This window comes from Tupaia chinensis, unplaced genomic scaffold (genome assembly GCF_000334495.1).
Source record: "Tupaia chinensis unplaced genomic scaffold, TupChi_1.0 Scaffold000609_1, whole genome shotgun sequence".
NCBI lineage: Eukaryota > Metazoa > Chordata > Mammalia > Scandentia > Tupaiidae > Tupaia > Tupaia belangeri.
The window spans coordinates 1,259,385-1,267,157 of record NW_006160128.1 but is presented as its reverse complement, the minus strand read 5'-3'; the positions used below and the strand labels follow the sequence as shown (position 1 = coordinate 1,267,157).

General features: G+C 48.4%; 1 pseudogene; it reads left to right on the top strand.

Moving 5' to 3' along the window:
* Window positions 1–4,933: 4,933 nt before the first annotated feature.
* On the top strand, window positions 4,934–5,033 carry LOC114009731 (uncharacterized; annotated as a pseudogene).
* The last annotated feature ends 2,740 nt before the right edge of the window (window positions 5,034–7,773 follow it).

Below are 7,773 nucleotides of genomic sequence, written 5' to 3'. Positions count from 1 at the left end.
AGAAAGAAAGAAAGAAAGAAAGAAAGAAAGAAAGAAAGAAAGAAAGAAAACAATAAGCAATGTCACTCTAAAAATTGTGCTCTTTAGAAATGTCACTCTAACATTTTTTTTTCTTTTTTTGGAGAGGTTTTTGCTATAGGGTGCATGTGCTTGCCAGACAGACAGAGAGAGACAGAGAGCGAGCCACCAAGTCCAGGACTCGAACCGCGGTCGACCACATGGGAGTCCAGCGACATAGCCACTACGCTAACTGCTGGTCCCACTCTAAAATTTTTAACCTCTGACTCTGGTAAATTAGTTCAGAGCTAAGGCCTGGGGTAGACCACAGGGCCAGGACCTCAAGTTGGACTTTGTCCTCATCATTATCCTTTTTTTTTTCCTCATCACCACTACTTTGACAAGATTTGGAGGATGTTTATTAATTTAAATCTGAGGCCCATTACTGAAACCACTGTGCCTATGATAATTGAATGAAAATTCTAATTAATCCTTCAATGGGCCAGCAGTTGGCAAGGTGGTTAAGGCACTGGACTCCCACATGGCTGACCATAGTTTGGGTGCCGGACCTGGTAGCTTGCTTTCTCACTTTCTCTTTGCCTCTCTCCCCCTGTCTCTCTCTGATGAGTGCATGTGCCCTCTAGCAAATTTAAAAATAATAATAGTGATCAGGACCAGCAGTTGGCATAATGGCTATGTCACTGGACTTCCATGTAGCCGACCGCAGTTCGAGTCCCGGACCCAGTGACTTAAACTCACACTGGGCACCTGTGCGTGCATGCCCAAGATCCCAAGAAGAGAATGGAAGAGAAGGGATTGAGGTGTGGCCATCTCCCCCTCGGGGGGGGGGGTGATTTCTCGCTTTCTGTCTCTCTGTCTCTCTGTGGCTCTCCAGAGAGCGCACATGCCCTAAAGCAAAAATCTCTCATAAAAAATAAATAAATAAACAAACTATTTATTTCATGGGAGAGAGAGACAGGTGGCACCCCCAACAGGGCCTGCCTGCCACCATCCACCTCCAGTCTCAGTTGGCATGACCAGGAAGGTCCCAGGACATGAACCCAGGACCCTACCTATGTGGGTCCAGTTGTGGTACCACTGCACAGTCTATCTTATGCCAACTTAACATATAGCCTAGCCAAAGAGGAGATCTGTGGCATAGCCCTATTGTGCTACTCAAGAGAAGCTGGAATCCACATGACAACCCTGATTTGAATCCCAGCCAATCAGTTGAAACACACCAGGCATCTGCAAGAGTGCCCAGGATCTAATGGGCAAGAGGGCTGGAGGAAGGTGATCATGGAGGGACCAGACCCTGGAGAAGGTGCTCATCTCTCTCTCTCTGCCTCTCTCTCTCCCACTTTCACGTGTACGGGCACAAGCTCTATCATGAATAAAGAAAAACAAACAATAAGAAAATAAGACTACTTCAGCAGGGTTCCCATGAGGATTAAGTGAAATATCACGTGTAAAACAATCAGCACGTGCCCAGCCCTGTGTTTATTATAACCATGGAGCTCCTTTTTTTAAAAAAAAAAAAAAAGAATTATTTTATTTATCTTTATTTATTTATTTATTTTAATTTGACCAGAGAGGGACAGATTGTGTGAGAGAGAAAGTGAGAAAGCAAGCCACCAGAACTGGGACTTGAAGCATGGTCAGCCACGTGAGAGTCCAGCGCTCTTAACCACCACACCACCTGCTGGCCCCTGCACAGAGCTCTCTCTATTCATTTACACTTTGGTTCACCAGCTGAGGAGTTCAGCTGCCCCTGTGTGCAGTTGGAGAGGGCAAGGCAGGTGGGAGGGCCAGGACCATGGGGCAGGGGCTTACACCACCAATGCAACCCCCTAAAAGCCAACTAGGCTACTGGGCCAGCCCCTTTACAAGTTTTTAAGATGATTTTCATATTGATATTCCACAACTGAAAGACATTTTAATAGAATGAGATTAAATTTCAAGTTAGAATTTCCATTTCTCAAACTGGGTCCTGAGTATTTTCTTCCGAATTTGCAAGAAAATCTTCCTTTCAGATGAAGCAATTGCTGCAGCTGAGTTAGTCTGATTGAGGCAAAGGACACGCACTAAAGGAAATCAGCATATGCTGCCTCCAACCTGGTTGAGGCACTGGACTCCCACATGTTCGAGTCCCGGACCCAGTCGCTTGAAAATCACACTGGGCGTGTGTATGTGCATGTCCAAAATCTCAGGAGGAGAGGGACTGCAACATGGCCATTTCCCTTGTGTGTGTGTGTGTGTGTGTGTGTGTGTGTTTATGTGTGTGTGGGAGGTGTTGATTTCTCACTCTCCCTCTCACTGTCTCTGTCTCTCTCTCTCATGAGTCTGAGAGTGGCTCCCACCACAGACTTTACTGGGAGAGGTCTAGGGACCTGCAGCAGGTCTTGTGGGAGCGGGAAGGTGGGTTTTGCTCAACTCTGAGTACAGCCCAAGTACATGGGAATTCACAGTGGTGGAGCAGGGTGGGGATCAGGGGATGGAAAACTACTAAGAGACACTGTCAGGGGTAGGTAGGGGGTTCTGGATAAACTGGCCTCACAGGATTCTTGCTGAGGGTAGTGGAGGATGAGGAGCCTAATCAGTTACCAAAGACTACCAGCTATCGAGGACAGGGTTCTGGCTAAACCTGATGTAGCAGGGTTCTTTGCTAAAACTAATGTTGTAAGAAAGTGCAGAGATGGTCTTAGCAGAAGATTCCGAAGCCTGACTCAAGTTCGGCAAAAAAATCTTTGTCACTCGTCACTTCTCTAAAAAATGACTGTTCTTTATTGAAGATGCTGTACGTGCTGAAATTCAGAGCCACCTGCTGGAGAACCACTTGTTCTCTGGGTGTCTCCCATGAATATATGAAATAAATGTCTGGGGCCAGTCCGTGGTGTGGTGGTAAAGGCGGCTGGATCCCATATGGCCGACTGCACAGTTCGAGTCCCAGACCCAGGGGTTGGGAAAACAGGCCGTGTGTGTGTGTGTGTGTGCATGTCCAAAATCTCAAAAGGAGGGAGAACTGGAGAAAGGATTTCTGCATGACTATACCCTAGGGGTTGCTTTCTCACTTTCCCTCTTTCTCTCTATTTCTATCTTTTTCTAGCAAGTCATTGACCCTCTGACAAAATAAAATAAGCAAACTTTTGCTTTTGTTTTTGTGTTAATCTGTCTTTTGTAGTAAGAGTCCACTCCGACTACAAGCCTGTGAGGGTTCTTATTCATCCCTTATAATGCCTCAAAGCCTGGTGCCTCGGCAGGCTGTTCTGAACAGATTAGAAGCAGGACAGTCTCTCTGATGTTCTCTTCTTCCTTCTTTCCTTCCCTCCCCCAAAGTGGGTCACAGACACTAGAATCCTCCTCCCAAAAGCAAGCCATAAAACCTAGGAACAATACTCTCTAACCACCCTTCTTCGCTGAAGACCCTCATGTGACAGGTGTCCTGCCCACATGTGGAGGCCAAAAAGAATATGAACAAACAGGCCCTCCTAAATGCCACCCGCCCCACTCAGTGCTATCAGTACACACATACTCTCATTGTGTCTGTCTCTCTCTCTCCAGGGCACCTGTGTTTGCCAGAGAGAGATAGAGACAGTGAGAGGGGAAGTGAGAAATTATCCCCCATGGGGATGGCCACACCACAATCCCTTCTCCTCCATTCTCCTCCTGGGATTTTGGGCGTGCACGCACACCTACCCAGTGTGAATATCAAGCCACCAGGTCCAGGACTTGAACCATGGTCAACCATGTGGGAGTCCAGCACTTAACCATCATGCCACCTGGTGCTCCCCCCATGACCTTTTTGTCCAGTCATACTTTTTAAATTTAAATTTATTATTATTATTTAAATGTATAAAAGGGCTCATGTGCTTACCAGAGAGAGAGAGAGAGAGAGAGAAAGCAAGCCACCAAGCCCAAAACTCAAACTGCAGTAATCCACGTGGGAGTCCAGTGTTTTAACACCATGCCACCTGCTGGCCCCAGTCCAGTCATACTTCTACACAACTGGCCATCCTTCGTCAAACCTAAAGCACGAAAATAGTTTTCTCTGGGTCTTCAGGTCCACATTTCTGAAGTCTCTCATGTCACGTAAAACATATCAAATTGGGGCCAGCAATGGCGAAGCAGTGACAGCATCACTGGACTCTCATGTGCCTGACAGTGGTTCAAGTCCTGGACCCAGTGGCTTCAAAATCATGCTGGGTGTACGTGCATGCCTGCCTAAGATCGCAGGAGGAGAATGGAGAAGGGGTTGCAGGGGAGCCATCCCTCCTGGGAGGTGATTTCTCCCTTTTCCTCCATTGTGTCCACCTCTCTCTCTCCAGCAAGTGCATGTGGCCTAAGGCAAAAACCTCTTAAAAAAAAAACTTTTATCAAATAAATGTGTTACCCATTTCTCTTATTGATCCTGTCTTGGTTCAAATTCCAGCTCTGGGCTGGCCACTTAGTGTGGCGAGTAAGCCCCATGTACAAGGGACTGGATCCTACATGGCTGACCATGGTTCAAGTGTGAGCCCTGGTGGCTTGAAGGACATGCTGGGTGCATGTGCATATAGGCCTCAAATCCTGACAGGTGGAGAAATGGAGGGAAAGAAGGACTGCAGCATGACCGCGCCCCACTGAGGGTGCTTTCTCTCTCTCCATTTCTTGGTATCTAGGGTGCACGCACACTCCAACATAAGAAAATTAATTAAACATAAGAACAGTGCTCATAAATAAAATTAAATTTAAAAAAATCCTTTAAAAAAAAAAGGAGCCAGCTGGTGGCATGGTGGTTAAAGGCACTAGACTCCCACATGGCCAACCATGGTTCAAGTCTCGGACCTGGTGCCTTGTTTTCTCACTTTCCCTCTCTCTCTCTCTCTCTCTGGTCAAATTGGAAAATAATATTAATAATAAATAAAGTGAAATAAAAAATAATGCTTATAAAAAAGCAGTGCTTACTTTAGCAGCACATATACTAAAATTGGAATGATACAGAGAAGACTAACATGCACAAGGATGTCACACAAATTCCTGAAGCATCCCATACTAAAATAAATAAATAAATAAAAGTAAATCCCAGCTCTGCCTTCATTTCAAAGCCCCTGTTTTATTTTAAAGTGGGGACAATCATAGTATGTGTAAATACTAAATGCATGGAAATTGCTTAAATCTGAAGTCAACACAAAGTAAGTTCTCAATAAATGTTAGCCATTGTTTTTCCCTCCTGCTAACTGTATTTCATTGCCTCTGCTGCGCCTCTGTGGCGCAATGGAAGCCTCCTGGCTGCCAGGGACATAACCCAGGGGAGTCTGCAGGGAGGTCAGACCTGTTCATCTCCCACTAGGAAATGCTGTAACAGCACAGTTGGCCACTGGAGGGCAGCATCAACCTAGCTCATTTTTAAGAACTGCATTTTTTTAAAAAGCATTTTGCAGCCATCATGAGAAAGGTGGAAAGATGCCTTTACCAGAGCTTTACTAGATTAGCTGCTTCACCCCCGAATTTCCTTTCCATGCACTCTATTCCAAGAAGCCCTTAGTGAAAAGCTCTAACCTATATGATAGGTTGCATAAAACTCCATCTATAAAATAGAACCTATAAAGGGATGTTTTGCTTTAAGACCCCTCTTTTCTCATTGTCTCTAATTATACAAACAGAATTTCTTACTAAACCCGAGGACTCCGACAGATGCCTGTGATAGTTCTTTGATCCCTACACTCTGCACACCAGCAGCCCCTGCTGCTCCCTGGAGCTCACGAGAAGTTCCGTTTTCTCACCCTGCTAGCTGCGGGTGCACGTGACGGGACATGAGGCAGCTGAGAGCTGGCAGCTCCTTCCCGAGACTCCTGAGCTCCCTCCCGCACATGCAGCAGGACAGCTTCTCTACCCTACAGGTCAAGTGTTCTCCACCGTTTGAGGACTGAGCCTGGGAGCCCATCTCTAGGGTGTAGACAGGGGCTAGAGTGTGTGTTAGTTTGGGTTACCCTAAGCACCCACTGGGTGAGGAGTCTAGCACCAGAGGTTTAGTGGGGAGGTGAAGGAGATGGAAATGGGAAGAGAAGGGGGACGGGCAGGGAAACAATGGCCAGTGCTGAGTCCTCGGCCTGCAGCGGACAGCTGACTGCACCCCTGGGGAAGCTGAGAAACTCCACAGGAGCCTCAGTTGATCTCACGGGGTGAGGGAGCTGGGGTCCTCGGGCCCAGCCATGAGGGCTGAGGGCCGTGCTGGGTGGCTACTTTCTCAGTGACCTGTCCCATCCTCAGGCATAGTGGCCTTCTGGGGCTTGGGACGGAAGAGCCCCCAGGTAGAGAAAGGGTCCTAGCAAGTGGAAGTTTGCTGGAACCAAGAGGAAGGCAGCGCTTTGGGCCGGGCGTGACAGCAGCTACTGACTCTAGTGCTGGCTGTTCACCCTCCCAGCGCCAGCTCCCCTTTCCTCTAACAGCCCCATTTGGTGGGACTACCCTAGCCCTACCCCAGTCCTCTCCCGGTGTCTGTTCAGGCATCGGCGTCTGGAGAAGCCCACTAAGATGTTCTGAGGAGAGGCCGGGTTCCCGGTTTCTGCTGCTTGCAGTAGGGGCCCAATAGGCCACACTGAATCCAGGTTTGGGTAAGCTTGCATCTTCCACTCTGGGGTGAGCGCACGACCCCCAGGGCCAGACCTAAGCCAATGAGCAAAGCCCAGCGCCCCTGCAGGACCACCACGCTGCATACCTCCAGCAGATGCATACCTCCATCAGCATCTCTTCGCTAGACTTAACATTGCAAGGTGGGGAAGCAGGAGCTGCCAGCAGTCACTGCCACTCAGAGGGAGAGGCGGGAATGGAGTTGAGCCAGAAAAACCAGGTCCTGCAGGCATCATGTCCTGTCCCAGCCATTTGGGGAGCCAGCGTTACCTCTGGATGCTTCAGTTATGAGCCAGGGATTCGTTTTCCTGGCTCTTAGGTTGGATCTGTCTCTTGCACCCTTAGAAGGGACCTAGCCAATGCACAACCTAGGAGTTACCGAGCATCATCCATGAACGACACTGGGGTGGGTGCATCCTCGTCATTACACTTAATCATCTCACGCTGATTATTTGTCAACCCAAGCATCACCATCCCATCCTCTCTCCCTCTCCCCTCCCACTCACCTGGGCTCCACACTTTGCTGTTCTGAACAGAGCGATGGCTGAGTTGGAAGACCTGATTTTCACCCTAGCTCTGCCTCAAACTACCCCTGTGCCCCCGAGCAAGGCACCCAACACTCCCAGATCTTGGAGTGCTCTTCTACTGAGTGGGAAGATGGAACTCCACAACCTCAAAGGTCTTCCCAACACTGTCATTCAATGGCCACTCTTTTCCTTCACGTCCCACATTGAGCCAGTTGGTAAGGCCCACTGGCATGCCTTGACCGCCCTAACCCAGCCTTCTGCCTCTCCCTCTGCCATTACCACCTTTGTAAGAACACACTCCTCCCTTTCTTCAGGTGCTTTCACCATGGGGTCCAAAGTTAGGACTAGAAAGAATCTTGTGAAGAGAACCTGGGAGCTTTCTCCCCACCAAAATTCTGGGGAGACAAGGGGAAATTCCCATTAATTCTCATCAGACTACATCCCAAATGAACCTCAACCCCCCGATTCTGTCAGACAACTTAGTGTCATCAGCGTGTCCTGCTCTTCTCCCCCACCTCCTTATATTGGCTAGGACTCTGGGTTATGAGGATCCCAAATCCACCCAAGCTAACTTGAATTAGCAAAGAGAAGCGTGCGGGCCGGCACCATAGCTTCGTGGTTAGCGTCGGAGTCCTGCTGA